Source organism: Ptychodera flava, chromosome 4, assembly GCF_041260155.1.
Source record: "Ptychodera flava strain L36383 chromosome 4, AS_Pfla_20210202, whole genome shotgun sequence".
In the NCBI taxonomy this organism is placed as follows: Eukaryota; Metazoa; Hemichordata; class Enteropneusta; family Ptychoderidae; genus Ptychodera; species Ptychodera flava.
Genome location: NC_091931.1, coordinates 5,688,149 through 5,709,564, shown reverse-complemented (window position 1 = coordinate 5,709,564; position 21,416 = coordinate 5,688,149). Strand labels below are relative to the sequence as shown.

The 21,416-nt window shown below is 39.7% G+C and overlaps 1 protein-coding gene across 1 annotated transcript in view; it reads left to right on the top strand.

The window, feature by feature from the left end:
* LOC139130787 (serine-rich adhesin for platelets-like) overlaps positions 1–21,416 on the top strand; it is a 61,212-nt gene that overhangs the window by 13,159 nt on the left and 26,637 nt on the right. The window lies entirely within an intron of this gene.

Genomic DNA, 21,416 nt, shown 5'->3' with positions numbered 1-21,416 from the left:
AGTTCGCCGTGGGTTCATTGATCATCTAATAGCAAGTCTCCATGAGCGATTTCCCGACCAAGATCTTCACATACTCAGCTGTTTAGACAGGGTTCTAAATGTACATAATACCCCGCTGAAAACCTAAATGATTACGCTATGGCTGAAATGGAAGTGCTGGCTGATTTCTATGGTACACCAAGACGCAACGATGACAACGTGGAGGTCCCACCTATTGTAAACGGGGATGATTTACATGAACAGTTCGTGACGGTAAAACGTTCCATGGCGGGTCACGGCGTTCGTACATTTGAAGAAGCTTGTGGTGCCTCATTGAAGATTACGCGGACATTTTTCCAGAGTTCAAGGTTTTGGCAACTTTGGCATTAGTTTTGCCGATGTCCAGCGTGCCATGTGAGCGAGGTTTTAGTACACAGAACAGAATCAAGACAGCCCGGCGCAGTCGACTAACGGACAAACACGTTGACACTTTGATGCTGATTTCGATACACGGGCCCGAGCTACCTGACTTTGATATAGATCGTGCCGTCACAGCGTTTAATGCAAAGAACAGAAAGAAATAATTATATAACAACAACATGACAATAACGTTCGAGAGACGATTGTCCGGAAACTGTAAACTGTAGTTTTTGCATGTGTTCAGCCATAGTGCTGGTGTGTTCACTCTGGATCAATGCCAGTGACACAGAATTTTTACAGAGCAACTTGATCGATCCATAAAAGAATTTAAAAAAAAAACAGAAAGATTTTGATTACCCACCGTTTTTCTGACATCAAATCCATGATTTTGTAATGGTGTCTGACCCCACTGTTGTATTTTGGGGCGTTTATTATTGAACATTTATCGTTGAGTTTGATCATCGTTCTTTTGATCACATTGTTACAAAATTGATGTGTACATGTAATGGGATGCTCATCGTTGACTGGAAAATGATTCAAGTTGTATCCGGTAATGTTTAGTTACGTTCTTGTGGCTACATTGTTCTGTTAATTGAAGTAAAAACGCTTTTGACGCACAGTCAAATGATTTTGACGCATTTTTTCCATTGAACGCGTAAAAAAACCCGCACAACAAAATATTTTACCGCGACCTCTGGTTCTTGGTATAGCGCTCTCTGCGGCGACACAATGAGTGGTTCTGTACTGAAAACCTGCCAAATATTACCGATGAATTTAGATCGCGTAAATGTGTCACGTACGCGCCATTTGCATTATCGGCGTGACTTTTTTACCCAATTGACTTTCTGAATGCGATTTTTCTGATTTTTGAGCGTAAATATCGCGTTATCGCGCCCCAAAGTGATCCCTGCATATACCGGTACATTGATTTTTCTCACCCATATTCATCAGCGCTGCGCCATATGCGTATGCACCTACTGTGTATGTTTGATTGAGCGTCCAGACCACGTACACCGTTTTGGTTGTCATTACCTGACAGCGTTTCCGCGATCCTTCCCCCCTTGCATTTTGTTACATTTTTCATATTAAAAGGCGAGGTATCTGCACGCTATATTTATTTGAAAGCTTTACCCACTTCAGTATCACCGGCCAATGCAGAAGTTTGGCAACTGTCTTGCCCCTCAGTCTGGTCTTGCATGGCCATGTCAGCGCATTGACGCATCGTAAATGAGACCATGACCGTTGATGATGGAGACTGCAGATGCCTATTCAGGGCTCGACGCAAGGTCAAATCATCCACTAGCCCGAAGGACTAGTAGCAGTTCATTTTTAGTAGTCCTAAATGAAATCTACTAGTCCTGCTCAAGCAAAGCCAAATGTTGCTCTCATGTTGTAAAGAGGTGTATATGACCATGCTCATATTTTTTGTCGCAAAGGTTTTTAAACCCAATAACTAACTTTCATGCAAGACTAGCACATTTGCTTACTGCAAAATGTTTAACTTTGAATCATATATAAACCACAAAAATAACCTGAATGAAATGTCCTGTGTAGGAGGAGAGGTCATGAAAATAGCCTATTGCCATCAAGAATAAAATAAGACGTAGGGATGAATTTGTTGGAAAATTCTTCATAGCTCAGGTAGTGCACCATTAATTTGCAAAGAACATGTTTGTTCATGGTGGGGACAGATTTGTTTCTCCAGAACTGAAATTCGTACAGCCATTCACAGTGTTCTCCACAAATGAAAATTAAAGGCGGGCGGCTAATTAGCATATTTATTTGCATAATATTTGCATAAAATTTACATATCACCAGGGCTATTCACATTAAGGCATTCCAGTGATGAGATATACTTCTGACATTTTATATATTTTCTCCATTCAGCAGTGATAAATGGCAAGCTATTCAATTTATTTTTAAATTTAAATCCTTTTTATTTACATTAAATAAATAATAAAACATCAAAAATGAAAAAAAAAACATTGAACTAATAGTAATACAAACAATACACAATTTAGTAAATATATTGCACAATACCAACATGAAAATTCAAAAGTAGGCTACATGAGAAGTAATCAGTGTTCGAAATAATCGGTGGCAAATGGTGGCACGTTTTCATATGATCCTCTGTTACTATATGATTGTCTGTAGCCCGATTGGTATTAAAGCCATGAACGTCTTTTTTTACGTGCGGCGTCCATGACAAGTTGATACGGGACTGAATATTTGCACTAAGTTACAATGCGGAGTCAGCGGAGCATACAACATACGTTGACTTTAAACTCTATTCATAACAAAGAGAGGCCCGAAAAAAAATGATACCAGGTATTTCCAAGAGAAAGATTTGAAATTTCATCGACTCATAGTTCGGCAAACGTACAAAACTTTGACAACTGCGCGGCGTAGGCTGCCATGCATGTTTGTGTGGAGCACGCTGGCGCTCTTGATCTCGATCACACGCGACCTTTGAACTATACATTACAGAACCGTATGTATTGTACATAGCTGCTGCCCGAATGATGATTTTAGCTCGTGCAGTTTCTTTTTACTTCATTTCATTGTGCCTTTCATATTTTAAAACGGTTACGGATTTTGAAACTTGATCAAACGCAACTGCTTCTCAGAGTCAATCGAATGAATCGCATGCAAGTTACGAATGCGTGACAGGAAGTGACACACATGGCTTCAACGTCATGTGGACGTACACGGATCTCAAAATGGCTAACTCGGCTCGGATACGCAACGACCTGAACACGCGAAGTACCATACTTTTTTGCATCTGATATTTGTGTCAACCAATCGTACGATTTTAGCCACATCTGATCGAAATCACTTTTCCTGACCTTCGGATCCTTACAAGTACGAGACATTGGCGGCAATGGTAGTTGCCTATAGTATAGATGCTTTGACTGAGTGCCCGCTGGCAAAAATGCAACACCGAGCCTTTGAGTGTACCGTGTCCGTTGTATGAAATGGACGGTGTCTGTACGGTACGGTCGGCAGCTTAACACATTTCAAGCTTTTTGAATTGAAGGCTTAGCCAATGTTCATCGGCACTACGGCCGTTTCACACTTGAAAAGCTCGCTGAAATAAAAGCGTGACAAAATCGCCGCTGAGAAACAATAGGTCTTCAACCACATTTACTAAAGAGTATCGGCGGATATGAAAGAGGATCGGGCGAAAAAAATAAGGATCGGGGCCGATCCTGTTAAACGGCCTGGGGAGAACATTGAGGATTGCATGCAGTCGCAAAACAAACCGACAGATGTTGTGAACAGCCCCCTTTATTACACGACGTTGTCAGTTGCTGTCATTTTTATACAATAGGCTTTCAGATATTGTTCGGACAACTGACTGTGAAAACAGTTTAGGCGACAGAAAACAAAGGTGGGCGGGCGAGATAAAAGGTGGGCGGGCGAGATTAAAGGTGGGCGGCGACAAAAAGAAGCCGGGCGCACCGCCCGTCAAAAACCCCTCGTGGAGAACACTGATTCACACATGTTCCTGTGAGTGCCTTCATATTTTTGACATATATCACATTTTAAATTGACCAGCTTGTGAGGAGGACCTCTCATTTGTAATAATGGTTTGTGAAAAATTTTGTTTTTAATAGTAAAAATGTTGCATTTTACCATTTCATGTGCTTGTGTCTTTTATGAGTTTTTGTCAGTTACTGGTAACAAAATGTGATTAGCACAAAAATAACCAATGACTCCCCGAAGTGATTGGATACAACAGTCTGATACACCCATTTCATACGTTGTTTTTTCACTACTGTTTTAAGGTTCACTTCACTATTATTGCCCCAATAATTTACACTTTTCCACTAAAATGGCAAAACAATAAGTTGCTAGCACCAAGTTATTATCTGTGAGGAATTCCCTCACCTGTGCAAGCAGTAGCAACTTGCCATAGCACTGTTTTTGCAAGCTAGATGGCTCTTTTGAAGATCAGCTTCAATCAAGCTAGGGGTCTTGACTATATATGGAGGTCAGCATGTGGAGGCATTCTAAAGCAGGGTCAAGCTGGCTACGAACTATCGGAGGTGTTGTTCGGGAATGCCCCTGAAGAAATCTTGAGAAAAATCTTCTTTGAAGGCAAGGATACAGTGTTTGAACGAAATTGTGGGGTTGCTCATGTTTTTAGGCGAAGTGATGAGCTTCAAGCAAACCAAAATACACGACGTGCAGACAATTCCGTTTGATTCTCAGCGTTGAGCCATGTTTCCCGGGACCATGTTACTGGCATGTACAGTACAATTTGATTCTCCGTAGCAGGTAAACTGTTTCATTTTAAGTTGGTGATCAATAAAGTTTGCTTCACTGTTTCACTGTCCAATTTGTTTGGGTAAAAGTTAGTTTATTTTTATATAAAATGATCGAGGCTTGGTTCATTCTTGTCGAATGAGTGGCCCGGTGTCCCATTAGTTTTGTAGCGATAAACTTTCCTGGACAACTACGGAACTTGAAAATTGCACTAGTCCGCAGGACTACCTCCGAAGACATTTTTACTAGTCCTCTTGAAAATTTACTAGCCTCGGGCTAGTGGGCTAGCGCTTATGTCGAGCCCTGCCTATTTGACCTGAAGGATTCCAGATGATCAATGAATGCTAATAGATCTAAGTGATTTGTTACCTCTATTGAGTAATCAATTATTTCCTTGCGAGGGACTAAGGCCCGGCTCACATTACGAATCGTAGGTCAGTGATCGCGCTAGATTTTTTTACTTCACGTACATTGCATGCATCATGCCATTGAAAATGCGTAGAAGTAAAATTTCATGTGTAACATAAACAATGGTTTATCTGCAATACACACTGTAACAAAATAAGTACACTGTATAGCTATAATCACTCACGTTGGCTGAAGTGTTTCGGTGTTCATTTAAAATTTGCGGCAATCTTTCTTTTCACGATACAAGGCGATTGCGCGTTCAAAGTTGAAATGCTCTGTACTGCCACCATGCATTGATATTAGCATAAGGTCATCAACGTGTTTTTCATTCAGACTAGATCGTTGTGAGTTTTTTATTGTTTTGAGTCGAAAACCCACGCTCACATGGCTCACTGGTTACCGGAACAACAAGTGCAGCTGAAGCCAGTGATGGAAAGGCTGGGTACACGTCACGGTATTCCGTAATTAGTAACCTGCAGGTTTCATCAAAGTTTGGTTGTCTGTGACCTCGTAAGGTAAACTTCATTTGCCGGAAGTCGTGACGCACAGAATCAACATTGATGAGCGGATCGCCGTCATGCTCATTGCCAAAAAAACCAGCCAGTACTTGTAAGGATTCAACGCCATGTTCATCAAGCAATCTGTCCGTTCTGGGAAATTTGCTGGCATTCAATACCGCGTCGAAGCTTGCCAATAAAGATAGGTCTCCATCAGGAAAGTGACCGCGTAAATTGTCGATGAGATGTTGAATGAACTGGACCCGTGTTGTCGCATGAGCATTAATATTTACCTGTGTGCAGTAACTTAGCGAAATTCCCAGATACGTCTTCGCTGCAGCATCAAAATTTCCTATGAATTCCCTTTCGCTGTCACCGCTAAATTCTGTGTCTCGAAGTTGTTCAAGCTATGGTGGATTCGACCATAGGACGAATAGTTGACAAGTTGACGTCCTCTCGATTAAATATGAGATTGAGTATGTCAACAATGGGCAATACATCCCGGAGCATTTTCATCGTCGCAACAAATGAAAATGTTTGAATTATTCGCTGCAGGCCTTCAGCTTTGGCGTTTTTTCGGGCCGATTCTTCTTCCAGACACAAAATATTCCAGGTTTTGTCTAAACTAGAAACATCGTGACAGGGAAAGCCATCATACTGTACACGGCTCCTTGAGACTCGTGAAATTGTCGTCAGACATGGCTTCAGTAAGTTCACGTAATCGACCATATCGCGCTGCCGAATGTTAAAAGAAATGAAATATACTGTTTGCCGTATCCCGAAAGTCCCAAACTTTGTCAGTTTGTTTAGCTTCACCCGAGGCTGCTAATGCTATACGGTGATCGTACGGAAGTTGACCAGTCGGTGCCATTGTGAAGATTTTGCGGCTGAACCTCATAGCCTCACGGGAAACAATGATAGCATTTCGGTGAGATCGAAAGCGTCAAAAGCTTGAACGATAGCGTCGTGGGTGGCGACGCTGTTTTGGGCTGGGGGGAACCCTGAATTTGAGGGTTTCAAAAGAATGTAAGTACTTTCTTGGGGGGAAATTCGACAAAATCAATCGAGACAACACTTAGATCTTGATACGACCACACAGTTTATTGTGTGAATGGGTGACAAGTCGGTCGAGCTTCTCTCGCGGTCTTTCTTCTGTAATGATCGTCGTGACATATCTTGACGAGGTACTAAAATGACAAATTCACACATACAACAACAGCAAATTGTGCCTTATTGATTTAAATTAACACTTTATTGAAATTAAATACAGAAACAAACAAAAGCACGGCATAAAAACATTGCCGTAAACCGAACCCGCCACCCCAGAACAAAGGCTGACGGTGGGTTACAAAGGCATGGGCGGCCGAAAATTAAACGGGGCGGCCTAGATTTTATCTGGGCGGCCGTGAAATTAAAAGGCGCCGTGGAGAACATTGAAGACAGTACACTGTGACTCAAACGTACACATTATACAATCAAATGTGGCTGTTTGGAGGCCATTCAGATCTAATTTTTGCATGTCGACAGCTGTAACACAAATATTCCTGCACTAATTTCTTTCAATCTTTACACAAATGTAAACACACTGGTATGCATATGTATAATAATCGCAATCATACCAGTCCATAATCCAATAACACTAGGTCAGAATTCGTAAGACAATAGTTGTAAACAGAGACACAAAACAGCACAGAACAGACAGTAAATAGACAGTACACAAACAAAGTCAAATTCATGAAAGAAAGATATATGGACCTCTGGCCAAAAGACCAAGAAGTGATGTCAGGTGTTTCGAATTCAGGTGTATATCAGTGTTTCACCTAGGCGATTGCGCGATTCCCCCTCTTTGATGTGCTGCGCGCCGCCAACTGTACATAGAAGGGGCGACCCATCGCGCACTGCACTGAGCTGGCTGGAATGGCATATCATATATCATGGGTGTCACATTTCGATGCATTTGGCCCATTATCGGCACCTGTTAATACTTTGGCAACAGGCATTGTCTAGTGTAGCAAGAACATTTACATGAAAGACTAATTTTAGTTCGATTTGATACTTTTTGTGCTTTCCGTACGCTGATTTTGCATATGAAAGCCTGTCAGCCCATTTAGAGTTACGTTCACAAAAGTTCATTGCCCTAGCTATATAAGGTTTCTGTGTCACATTATCTCTGTACGATTGAGAAAAGGAGACAAACTGAAGTTTTTATGCATAGTATGAATGTCCATAACACTATGAAAATAATTCTGGTAGCAAAAATTGACACGGAAATTGGACTTTACTGTTACATAAACGTGTTCAGTTCAGTGAATGGCATTGGCACTGTGACGGGACTGCATGCAATGAGAGTCACAAGCGAGCTGTAGTGTCAATGGGCCCGGTTTTTGAATTCAGTGAACAAACATTATTATACATATGCATACCATATAACTAAAGATCCACATGCTTGGTGGTTGGTATGGCTTGGCCCCTGTAATTTTCATATGGCCCCTGTTTCAAAACTTAGTGAAACCCCCGAGTGTATCAGCATTGGGCCTATACACTTCAATAGCACTACTACGGTTCTGAATTTACATGTACACAAATGTACCAAAGTACAGCCCTTTGTTCTCACAATTTCAAACCAACTCCATTTTTTTGGCTGATATTCTTTCATAGTGTTCAAAACACAAACGGTTATCCTGCCTCAGCAAGATTTCATAGGAAAAATACTATTAGTGCAAGATGCGAGGGGTAATGATATTCAAATATGCAGATTACCGTACATTAATGAGCATTGTTTTGGTATTAAAATTCTATGCTAATGCCCCTTAATCAATGTGGAATATTCATTTACCCCAGATCTTGCATTGTATAGAAAAATATGCGTGACAAATAAGGATCATATTGCTTATGCTATCGAGATCAAGCGTGGAGAAAATTCCTATGACATGAGTGACACTTTATGTCACCATTCGCGGAAACAAATGCATAATCTATGATCAAACAGTTTAGCCTGAGCGACTGTTAGGTCTCTTGGTCCTTTTAAAGCTTAAAATAATTAATTTAAAGTGACTCTGAAAAGTTAGACAGATACCCGATACTTCTTGGGAAAAAAGATCGTGAAACAATCATAGTTCATACTTTAAAATATGAAAATTTTTGCGACATTTTGGCCTACAGCCTAGGAGTTCTGCATGACTGTCATAAAATGGTACCTGTTGAAACAATTGGCAGCACTTGGCGCTCTTCGCCTTCGAGTGTACACACCGCAGATCGTGTACCTCGATGTGGCTGTTATGATAAATTTGTTTTGTTTTGTGATATGTAAACTTGTGATCACTTCTATATATAGCAGTAACAATCAGCCTATTAACTTTGGTTGAAGACCAATGAAACAACTTGACTGTGGACTGCACAATTCTGTGTAAAATCTAGTTTTATAACGCTACTCAGCGTAGTTCAAACCATGGAGGTAAAAAAAATATCTCCATGTTCAAAACCAAACATGTTTGACGACAGCACTGTTCTCTTGGTAGGTTTTGTCTTAATATCAATTTATCTAATGTGAAAGCATTATCTCATTTTCATTCATTTTCATTCATTTGTTGGTATCAAAATCTGTCTGTTAAAAACAAAACTTCACTTGATAGAATTGTTTCACTTAGCTCAAAACTAATTGGTATACCCCAGAGAAGTCTTTCTACCTTTTATAATCAGCAAGTACTCAGGAAAGCCCGCTCAATTCTTTTGTCTAGTGATCACATTTTATCAGCAGAGTTCGACACACTTCCCTCTGGTCGGCGTTTTAGATACCCAGCTTGCAGGTCAAATCGGCGAAAGTTGTCATTCATTCCAACCGCTGTGCGGCTTTTAAATGATTCCTAAACTGTTTTTTGTATAGTCCTGCGTCTCCTACCATTTTGTAAATTTGTATTATATATTTTTGATGTTGTATTTGAGCCACGCTTTTTGAAAACTATCCGTATTTTCTATCCTGGGTTGGTAACACTGCTGGTGGACAGAATTGTCCCCGAGGTTATCGTTCGCCCAGTTAAAGCGATGAAATTCGTTTCTTCGCTTCGATAAAGTGTGTATGTGCGATGTATGATAGTGAGCATGCGTGCGTGAGTGCTTCACGAACTCTACAACGTGTTGAGCGGTCTCAGTCAGAAAAATGTAACAACTTAGCCGGCTATTGAACCACTCTTTTTTGGGAGTGGAGATTTAGCCGAGTGGTTCTGTGTCTGGCCTCTCAGCTAGGCGACTGATGCCGTATGTTGTGGGTTCGAATCCGATTGAAAACTATCCGTATTTTCTATCCTGGGTTGGTAACACTGCTGGTGGACAGAATTGTCCCCGAGGTCATCGTTCGCCCAGTTAAAGCGATGAAATTCGTTTCTTCGCTTCGATAAAGTGTGTATGTGCGATGTATGATAGTGAGCATGCGTGCGTGAGTGCTTCACGAACTCTACAACGTGTTGAGCGGTCTCAGTCAGAAAAATGTAACAACTTAGCCGGCTATTGAACAACTCTTTTTTGGAGTGGAGATTTAGCCGAGCGGTTCTGTCTGTGGCCTCTCAGCTAGGTGACTGATGCCATATGTTGTGGGTTCGAATCCGATTGAAAACTATCCGTATTTTCTATCCTGGGTTGGTAACACTGCTGGTGGACAGAATTGTCCCCGAGGTTATCGTTCGCCCAGTTAAAGCGATGAAATTCGTTTCTTCGCTTCGATAAAGTGTGTATGTGCGATGTATGATAGTGAGCATGCGTGCGTGAGTGCTTCACGAACTCTACAACGTGTTGAGCGGTCTCAGTCAGAAAAATGTAACAACTTAGCCGGCTATTGAACCACTCTTTTTTGGGAGTGGAGATTTAGTGGTTCTGTCTCTGGCCTCTCAGCTAGGCGACTGATGCCGTATGTTGTGGGTTCGAATCCGATTGAAAACTATCCGTATTTTAATTGCCCGTGTTTGGGATAAATAAAGTTCTATTGAATTGAATTGAATTGAATTGAATACCATATAGTATTTTAAAAGGTTTGTATGAAAAAATCATGAAAATTAACATGTCCTTTTAAAAGTATAACTTCATCTATTTGTTCATGAATGCAACAGAGGCCACATTTCGGCATATTTCTTGTTTGAAAAATGTTGAAAGTTAGGCAATATCCTATGAACATTTGGTGGGAGAACACTGCTTATCCTATTCCATCTATCAAAATACATAACCCGTATTTTTTCCCTTCTCTATTACATACAGTACAGTCCATGCACCTTTAGCGCATTATGCCAGCACAATTGAGTGTGAAGTGCCAGCATTTTAGGAGCACTGTGCAAGCACTGTGCCCACACTGAACAAAATGTGCCCGCACAGTGTGGGTGATTGAACTCAAAAATTTGCGCTCAGAGGTAGTTGTCGGTGACAACATTGCTACATTTGCCTAACTGAAATAGAGGAGGCTGGGAGTAACTGAATAATCTTGAGTCCTAAACCAGCTCCAAACTCTCTTTTTCTGCCAAAGGCAACTCTAAAATCTTAGTCGTAGACAGGTCACAGTAAGATAATATCACATGCGTACAGTATGCATAGAGCTCTGAAAAAATCTACCTAAAAACTCTGCTGGACACTAGACCTCTCATGGATCATGGTCTAAGGTTGGAACACGGATGTGTAGACCTTGGTTGGACGTGCGGAAACACTGTTTATAGATGTAAAAAATTGCAACAAGTGAACATTATTGTGGCCATTTACAATAAATAAAGTTCATGACACAGTATTAGTAATATCACAGGCACAGACCACATTGTTATGCAATATGCCAGGGGAATTCCCTGAATGAATTCGTCCGTCATTTGCCGTAGACTAGACATCGTACATGAGCTAAAGCATGATGGCGAAACCTGATCATAAACCATTTTATATTAGGGAGGGTGAACAATAACAAGTTTTGAATTGTTGCCCGGTCAATTTGTTGTATTTGAAACAATGCGTCCTTTTTACACAGGTAAGGAAACGAGAGCGACCAGGAAATAACAACTAGCATTGAAATAAAATTTGTTTTTGAAATCTACAGCTTGTATTTTTGTCCTGAACTTTTTACGATTACATGAACGACTTTGCTCTGGATCCGACTGTCTACATGTCTATCTATAGTTTAATCCAGACAAGGAGAAACAGGGGTTTAATATAATTGTAGACACTGCAGTTAGCAATATCGAGTCACTATCATACTAAAGTCAGCGGTGATGTCGTAGGAAAATGCAAGCGTTTTCATGGCTTACTGATTTTTAGTCCCCACGGACACCGTCCGGGGGAACTTATAGGTTTCGTCATGTCCGTCCGTCCGTCTGTCCGTGCGTGCGTGCGTCAATCCGTTCACGCAGATATCTCAGACATGCCAAGGTCAATTTCTTTCAAACTTTGCACAAGGATAGTACCCTACCCCATACAGATGCACGTCGATTTGTTTCACAATGCGATCAAATTTGGCCGTGTTAGAGGACTTTTTAGTTTTCACCTCCATAGACTCCCATGTATAAGGCAGTCTCCATAGACTCCCATGTATAAGGCAGTCCATAGACTTCCATGTATAAGGCAGTCCATAGACTCCATGTATAAGGCAGTCTCCATAGACTCCCATGTATAAGGCAGTCCATAGACTCCCATGTATAAGGCCAAGAAAAATAAAAATTTAGTTTCTCATCGTATTCATATTGCAAAAAGGATGCAGTGACACAGTTTTTAGTCCCCACGGATGAAGTCCAGGGGGCTTATAGATTGGGTCATGTCCGTCCGTGAGTCCATCTGTTCACGCAGATATCTCAGATATTTTGACAAAATGTCATGTGACCTTGGTGACCTTTGACCTCATATATATATATATATATATATATATATATATTATATATATATATATATATATATATGTCCATAACTTGGTAACCAGAAGTGCTACATCCCACAGTACGGTATATTTCCCAGAATGCAATACGATTTGTTAACACGAGAGTACGCTATGCGCGCAATACAGACATTTCAGCAACGCACTGCGCAGGTATTGTGAGCGTCTGCTCTAGTTTTCATAGCAGCTTATGATCGCATCGAATACGGACGCGTATCGCGTATCCGCTGACGATTCTAATCAGAAAGACTGTGTTTGTGTGAAATCTCACTGCAAGTATTCAATTTTTTAGATATTGAAACTTGTCTCTACTCTCAAATCATGCCGAAGTTTTCCAAACGACGAAGGCAATCACGTAAAGCTCGTGTCTGTGAGACTGATATTGATTGTGAAGTCACTGGCCATGTTTCCACAGCGGCCACGTGTACTGAGGACGCGATCGTGACGAGCTCAACCGATAGCGATCGAGATCGAGCTCCCAGACTGGCTGACGATCGTTCTTATTATCATATCCTCGATCTTTCATCTGAAGTTTTAATGAAAATCTTTGGTTTTCTCTGTTATTTCATTGCTGATGACGATGATGGAGAGCAGTTTCAGAAGGTTAAAACTTTGTGTTCGTTACGCATGGTCTGTTCCCGATTTTATGCAGTTTGCTGTTGTGATATTTTCTTGACTAAAATGATTAAATGTTTTGACCCAAATACATCTAAGCCTAGTGTATCGAAATACTTATTTCGAAAGTTCAAACTCATGAAGGCAAGGGTTGCGGCTGGCAATGAACTCAGCAGCCATGTCAACGCTATAGTTTCCATGGGACAAAATCAAGTTCGAGCAGGGTTGCGGAAATTGCTGAACACGCAAACAGGTGGTCCCGATCGTGTTTACGTTGATGCGGCAACTTCTGTTTTGTTTAGTTCAAATCGATTACCGATATCAAAATCAAAGACTAAAGCCTATGTTTCCAGGATTGTTAATGAACACAAATCAATCGGAGTTAAGATATCGGGTAATGACGAAGTAGGGCTGTGGAAGGCACGTCTGAAAAATGACAAGGACTTTGCAAAAAATCTTTTGACTGTTGATTTTTTCAAGCAAGCTACGACCTCTAGCGAATTTGATGTGCTCCCTCTTCCAATTAAAATGGCTATTTTGAGAGGTGTAGACATTGACAATGCTGATAATAATGTACATGGAGATAGCACTGGATTTAATTTGTGGTCAGATAGAGAAGCCGAGCATATGTTCATTCATTTAGGGGGGTGGATTATCAGAAAACGACTACAATTCTTTAGAAAAATCACTCAGGTCAAGTGAAAATGTGTCAAGAATTCCAAACTCTCCAAACTTAAATCTAACCTTAGGCGTTTTTACGACTGTGTAATAGAAACTGCTAGTGGAAATAAAAAGGATGGCGGGTAAAATCAATTGAGAAACAAATATTAGACCAATTGAGGGGAATTTCCAATGATTATAATTTGAACATTGATGTAAATAAAGAAACTGATTTTGACAAACTGGAAATTGTAGTTGGGGAGGGAGGGGACACATTCCAGGACACAAGGGCATAACTCAAAATTTCAAGGTATTTGCAGTGAGTGCAGCCATCAGAATAATAAGATACGATGGCAAGGAGATATGGCGGGATCCAAATCCCCAGTCTGAGGACAGCCGTATTCCCTTGGCCATCATTAACGCCGCTGAATCTGACCAGGTCATGAAAGAGGAGATTCTGCCCATCTTTCAAGCCACAGAAAAAATGGCACAGTCTGGTCTTAGAGGCATCACATACAGACGAAAATTAGAAGGTGATGAGAAATACAAGTGCCTTGTTTTACAACGAAAAAGTACAAAATTCTTTTGTAATTTGTGCAATGCCACGGCAGACCAGTGTCATAATGTGAACCTCTCCTGGGACATGACAATAACATCATCAATCATGAAAGAATGGGCAGAATCTCATAAGTACGGTCAAACTGGTAATGCTATCATAAGCTATGACCCCAAAAATGAATATACTTTGGATCAATTGCATGCAAAGCTGCGGAATATGGGCAAATTTCTTGATGAGTTGTTGATTGAAGCAAGTGTCCTTGACAAAAAAACAGAGTACTTGCTAAAATTTGCTGAACTGCCGACTGAAATGCAAAATGATGTAAAGCGGCATGAAGAACATCTTGCTGAGCAATTTAATTTAAAAATAGAACTTCACAATGAGGGGTATGAAAAAGATCTGGCTCAAGGAAAGCAGCATGACATTAGTGACAAGCTGCAAAAAAAACTTGAAGCAGCTTCACAGGTCTTTTCCTTTACTATTAATGAAAATTTTGAACACGACACACAAGATTATGCTGAAAGATATATAGATACTTTAATAAACCAAACAAGTAAAAACAAAGAGTACAAATGCAATGTGTGTGAAAAACCATATAAATCACGATCAGGAGTTATCAGCCATGTACAGTCTGCTCATGGGAAAATGACCCTGAAATCTCTGCAAGAGAAAAGGAAAGAGAATGAGTTAAACCTCTTTGACCAAAAAATGGAAATTTTACATGCAATTGAAAATGTCATAAAGACTGAGGACTCCAGTGCAAAACAATCATGTCAAATAAAATTAAAAATAACACATCCTGAAAAATTACAAAGTGTAGCAGCTGAGTTTGCTTCTATTGACATGGAAATGATGGAAAAAGGAAAAGCTGCTGATATACTGGCACTTGATTACCATAAAAGAGCTAAGTTAATTCATGACAATAACATTGAAAAATACCATTCACTTATTAGTCACATACATAGTAAAGTTAAATATATTCCCCCGTCAAAAGATGATGCGGGAAAAGTAACAGAAAATACAGCAAGTGGACAACAACGGATCTCAGCAAATAAACAAAGGAAGGAAATTCAGGAGAAACTAACTAGTATTGATCAAGTTATGCAAGCAGAGAATGGTAAAGGAAGTAAACTCCAACAATTAAAAGCTTTTCTGAGAAGTAAATGTATTGTGAAAAAATATGGTGGTGGTTTTGAAGGTGGTGCTTGCACCCGTTTTATGGATGAAGATGTGCTAAGAGGGTGTGAAAGAATACTCTCTGAATCAGAACATGCACGTAAGATAACATCCATTGTCAGAGAGTACAGGGCACTTAACCATATAATGGGTATTACTCACTTTACTGATGATGCATTACAGAGTTTAAACAAGCAATATGGTATACAAGTAACTTGCTTTGACCAGCTCTGTCAAGCATTTGAACGTAAGTCAAAAATGTGGTTAAAGCAAATAGTCACTGACCTACCACACATAACACTAACTCACTACATGCACTTCGTTGCACACCATGGTCATCAACTCCTAAAGAGAGACAAGGGTATTAACATTCATAGTAGCTCTGGGATTGAAATGTCACATCAACGAATGAAGATGGATATTCGTCGCCACTTAGGGGGAGGATACTGGGCCAAAACATTATTGGTACGTTGGTTGATGAGGACTGACAGGGAAATCCTAGGAAATTCTCCCATTTCAGAGTGATGAAAAAGTATATTACCACAAATAATTGATTAACTTACCTGAGACGTGATACGAAAATGGCCAAAACATCAAAATCCTCTTCAAGTTCAATTCATCCTGCAAACAAAGGTTTATAGTAGAGTTATATCATCAGCAATAGATCATTGTTTACATGTTGTACAATAAATAAAGACACAGGAAAAAAAACAAAAAAAAATTGAAAAAAAGGTAAAAAAGCCAAAGATAAAAGTACATTCAGCATATAAAAAGCAGAGTATTTATTTTCAACACTATATTTTACGTAAATACTGCTGAAATTGTGAATACTATTACATCTCATGTGTTTGCTCTAAATGCCAGAGTATTTTGTACACAGAACCATATCCACAGAAAAATAAATGACTTGACAGACTGATGTGTTAAAATTACACATGAACATGGATGCAATAGTTTTTAGCGTTACTTTTTTCTGCAATGATTGATATTGTTTTCGTATGAAGTTTTCCTATATTTCTAGCATTTTTAACATTTTTCTACGTAAGTTATTATTTATTGTCGAGGTTTGTGTTTGTTTTCTGTTAAAATGCAGCAACCAAAGTCAAAATATAGCAAACAAGCGAAACGCCCCTATAGTGTATACAGTTAACGTTCAAACTGCACTGTCCATGATGACAAATTAAGCACTGCATTTTTCGGAATTCAATTTAGAAAATACATCGACTGTCTCTAATGCTATCTAGTCTGTGGAAACACATACGGAGTACCATGTGTCGTATACCGTTTGAAAGCTCCGATTTTACTCTGTAATAGTACGATCCGTATAAAAGAGTAACTGCCTTAGTATCGCAAAACAAACCCCTAATTTTGGGCGAAATCGTCGCTTTTTACGATTTTGTCTATTCTGAGATAATGAAGACATTGTAAACAACAAAATGATCGTACCTTGGTCGCCATTGCTCCAACCAGTCGAATCAGCTGACCTTTGCCGTGATTTAACTTAATTTGGCGAAGTAGATAGCAAAAAATGTCCAAAAAATGGTGATTTGTACATACTTATTTGCATAACAATAGATTATCAACCCAAAAACGGAGAAGAAAGAGGCAAATATCGATAAAATCGGGAAAATCTCGTCCTTTCAAATCTTTTACTGTGAACGAGGTTACATGCAATCCCCTCTAAGTTAGCGCCAATTCTTTATGGACACCCCGGTTATGTGGCATTTTAACATGGCGCCCTCGTTTGACAGATCTGGGACATTCGTGTTAAGGATTTGTGATGCATGTTGGGATATATGGAGTCCAGTGCATCCTTCATATATGGTATGATGGGACAGCTTATGACGCCACATATTGTACCTCAGTAATTATGCACATATCTAATTTTGAGCGAGCCAATAGAGCTAGAGGTCTGATTTTTGGTATATAGGGATAACTTAGCAATACATTTTTTTTGACCAAATGTCACGTGACCTCAGTGACCTTTGACCTCAAATATACATATTTGTCCATAACTCAGTAACCACAAGTGCTACACCCTTCATATATGGTATGATGGGACAGCTTATGACGCCACATATTGTACCTCATTAATTATGTGCATATCTAATTTTGAGCGAGTCAATAGAGCTAGAGGTCTGATTTTTGGTATATAGGGATAACTATAAGATAAAATTTTTTGACCAAATGTCATGTGACCTCGATGACTTTTGACCTGAAATATACGTTTATGTCGATAAATACGTAACCACAAGTGCTATGTCCTTTATTAGTCCCCACGGACACCGTCCGGGGGGACTTATAGGTTTGGTCATGTCCGTGCGTCCGTCCGTCCGTCCGTCCGTCCGTGCGTCCGTCCGTTCACGCAGATATCTCAGAGACGCCTGGAGCGATTTCGTTCAAACTTGGTACAAGGATAGTACCATACCTCATACAGATGCACGTCGATTTGTTTCACAATGCGATCAAATTTGGCCGTGGTAGAGGACTTTTTAGTTTTCACCTCCATAGACTCCCATGTATAAGGCAGACCATAGACTCCCATGTATAAGGCAGACCATAGACTCCCATGTATAAGGCAGACCATAGACTCCCATGTATAAGGCAGACCATAGACTCCCATGTATAAGGCAGTCCATAGACTCCCATGTATAAGGCAGTCCATAGACTCCCATGTACAAGGAAGTCCATAGACTCCCATGTATAAGGCAGTCCATAGACTCCCATGTATAAGGCAGTACATAGGCTCCCATGTATAAGGCCAAGATAAATAAAATTAGTTTCTCATCGTATCATATTGCAAAAAGGATGCAGTGACACAGTTTTTAGTCCCCACAGATAAAGTCCAGGGGCTCATAGATTGGGTCATGTCAGTCCGTGAGTCCATCCGTTCACGCAGATATCTCAGACACTTTGACAAAATGTCATGTGACCTTGGTGACCTTTGACCTCGAATATACATATTTGTCCATAACTCAGTAACCACAAGTGGTAAACCTTTCATATATGGTATGATGGGACACCCTATGACGCCACATATTGTACCTCATTAATTATGTGCATATCTAATTTTGAGCGAGCCAATAGAGCTAGAGGTCTGATTTTTGGTATATATGGATAACTTAGCAGTACAATTTTTTGACAAAATGTCACGTGACCTTGGTGACCTTTAACCTCAAATATACATATTTGTCCATAACTCAGTAATCACTAATGCTACACCCTTCATATTTGGTATGATGGGACACCTTATGACACCACATATTGTACCTCATTAATTATGTGCATATCTAATTTTGAGCGAGCCAATAGAGCCAGAGGTCTGATTTTTGGTATGTAGGGATAACTTAGCAATACAATTTTTTGACAAAATGTCAAGTGATCTCAATGACCTTTGACCTCAAATATACATATTTGTGCATAACTCAGTAACCACAAGTGCTACACTCTTCATATTTGGTATGATGGGACACCTTATGACGCCACATATTGTACCTCATTAATTATGCGCATATGTAATTTTGAGCGAGCCAAAGAGCTAGAGGTCTGAGTTTTGGTATATAGGGATAACTTAGCAATACAATTATTTTGAAAAAATGTAATGTGATCTCAATGACCTTGACCTCAAATATACATATTTGTCCAAAACTCAGTAACCACAAATGCTACACCCTTCATATTTGGTATGATGGGACACCTTATGACGCCACATATTGTACCTCATTAATTATGCACATATCTAATTTTGAGTGAGCGAATAGAGCTAGAGGTCTGATTTTTGGTATATAGGGATAACTTAGCAATACAATTTTTTGACAAAATGTCACGTGACCTTGGTGCCCTTTGACCTCAAATATACATATTTGTCCATAACTCAGTAACCACAAGTGCTACACCCTTCATATATGGTATGATGGGACACCTTATGACGCCACATATTGTACCTCATTAATTATGTGCATTTCTAATTTTGAGCGAGCCAATAGAGCTAGAGGTCTGATTTTTGGTATATAGGGATAACTTAGCAATACAAATTTTTTTTGACAAAATGTCACGTGACCTCGTGACCTTTGACCTCAAATATACATATTTGTCCATAACTCAGTAACCACAAGTGCTACACCCTTCATATATGGTATGATGGGACACCTTATGACGCCACATATTGTTCCTCATTAATTATGTGCATATCTACTTTTGAGCGAGCCAATAGAGCTAGAGGTCTGATTTTTGGTATGTAGGGATAACTTAGCAATACAATTTTTTTACAAAATGTCACGTGACCTCGGTGACCTTTGACCTCAAATATACATATTTGTCCATAACTCAGTAACCACAAGTGCTACACCCTTCATATTTGGTATGATGGACACCTTATGACGCCACATATTGTACCTCATTCATTATGTGCATATCTAATTTGAACAAGCCAATAGAGGTAAATGTATGATTTTTAGTATATAGGGATAGACTATAGGATAGAAATTTTTTGACAAAATGTCATGTGACCTCGATAACCTTTTACCTAAAATACACGATTATGTCAATAAATAAGTAACCACAAGTGCTATGTCCTTTATATTTAGTAGGATGGGAGACCTTATGACAACACATGCTTTACCTCGTTAATTATGCCCATATATAATTGTGGGCAAGCCAATAGAGCTAGAGGTCTGAATTTTGGTATATATGGATTAATTAGCAATACAATGTTTTTTTTCAAAATGTCACGTGACCTTGATGACCTTTGACCTTGAATATGCATATATATGCATAACTCAGTAATCACAAGTTCTTTACGCTTCAATTTTGATAGGATAATAGACCTTAAGATGTCACATCTTGTACCTCATTTATTATGCACATATGTATTTCTTGGCTGGCCAATACAGCTAGAGGTTTGATCTTTTTTCCCGATTTAGAACCATAACTTTGACATGCCTCTTGTTTCAAATTGGGAACAATGACATAGACCTATGTGTCCATAGATCTGAACATATACACTCCAGTGATACTTCTTAATGACCTCATTTCCCTGCCCCATCAAGACTAATACTCCTATTACAAGTGGGGACTATGTCATTGTCAATGACTTGTATTTAGTAGGATGGGCGACCTTATGACAACACACGCTTTACCTCATTAATTATGCACACATCTAATTCTGGGCAAGCGAATAGAGCTAGAGGTCTGATTTTTGGCATATAGGGATTAATTAGCATTACAATTTTTTTTCAAAATGTCACGTGACCTCAATGACCTTTGACCTTGATTATACATATATATGCATAACTCAGTAACCACAAGTTCTATACCCTCCAATTCTGATAGGATATTAGACCTTAAGATGTCACATCTTGTACCTCATTATTATGCGCATATGTATTTCTTGGCTGGCCAAAACAGATAGAGGTCTGATCTTTTTTCCCGATTTAGAACCATAACTTAGACATGCCTCATGTGTTTCAAATTTGGAACAACGACATAGACCTATGTGCCCCTAGATCTCAACATATACACTCCAGTGATACTTCTTAATGACCACATTTCCCTGCCCCATCAAGACTAATACTCCTATTACAAGTGGGGACTATGTCATTGTCAATGACTTGTTAGTCCCCACGGACACCGTCCGGGGGGACTTATAGGTTTGGTCGTGTCGGTGAACGTTTCTCTGCCCGAAACTGATGGCGATGTCCCATCCTGAACGTAAATCTTCGCCTTTAAAGTTCCACCTCGGCATTTTAAACTTTCACTTACTAGCTTTCATTCTCATGAATTCACCCTCTCTTCATGTACACGGATGTTATCTTTTGTGCACCATAGTATTGGAAGTGAACGTTAAACACAAATTCTGATGACATTTTCATTTACAAAACTCATCGACACCATGGACAAACCAACAAAAGTTTGGAAAAACTCGAACACCGCGGAAAGCATGGAGCGT